This window comes from Sinocyclocheilus anshuiensis, unplaced genomic scaffold (genome assembly GCF_001515605.1).
Source record: "Sinocyclocheilus anshuiensis isolate Anshui unplaced genomic scaffold, SAMN03320099.WGS_v1.1 scaffold369, whole genome shotgun sequence".
Lineage (NCBI taxonomy): Eukaryota > Metazoa > Chordata > Actinopteri > Cypriniformes > Cyprinidae > Sinocyclocheilus > Sinocyclocheilus anshuiensis.
In genome coordinates, this window is record NW_015540935.1 from 1,682,944 (window position 1) to 1,683,599 (window position 656).

At 36.7% G+C, this 656-nt stretch overlaps 1 protein-coding gene across 1 annotated transcript in view; it reads right to left on the reverse strand.

The window, feature by feature from the left end:
• The window catches only part of LOC107689549 (cbp/p300-interacting transactivator 3-like), a 5,894-nt gene that overhangs the window by 4,294 nt on the left and 944 nt on the right, over positions 1–656 (reverse strand). The gene's annotated exons all lie outside the window — the stretch shown is intronic.

The following is a 656-nucleotide window of genomic DNA, read 5'->3' on the forward strand; positions in this document are numbered from 1 at the left end:
TGGATGAAAGAGCCAGGAGCAAACTTGTCAGAGATGTGACCAAGAGGCCTACAGCAACTCTGAAGCAGCTGCAGGAATTTATGACAAAGAGTGGTAATTGTGTGCATGTGACAACAATATCACAAATCCTCTACAAATGTGGCTTGTATGGGAGGGTTGCGAGAAAAAAGCCACTCCTCAAGAAGGGCAAAATACTGTCAAATTCTTCTGGAAAATCTGCTGCTCTCTGCCAGAAAGTTGTCAATGGGAAGAAGATTTACCTAACAACATGACAACGACCCAAAGCACACAGCAAAACTGAGCACATAGTGGTGGAAGGAAATAAAGCTGAATGTTCTTGCATGACCTCGGGAGGTGGACAAAGTGTTCAGCAAACAAAGCCAACCTACTGCCAGATGCATGTCAGACTCAGCAAGATATAATGTCAAGAGGAATGAATTATTGGATTTACTCACATGACAGGGCAGTGTTTAGAGTTTAGAAAATGTCTATTATATTAAACTAGATTGTAAAATGCAATGACATTATAATCAAATACGATTATAATCATTATAATCAAGCACATATACATACATACATACATACATACACACACACATATACATATATATACACATATATATACACATACATATATATATATATATATATATATA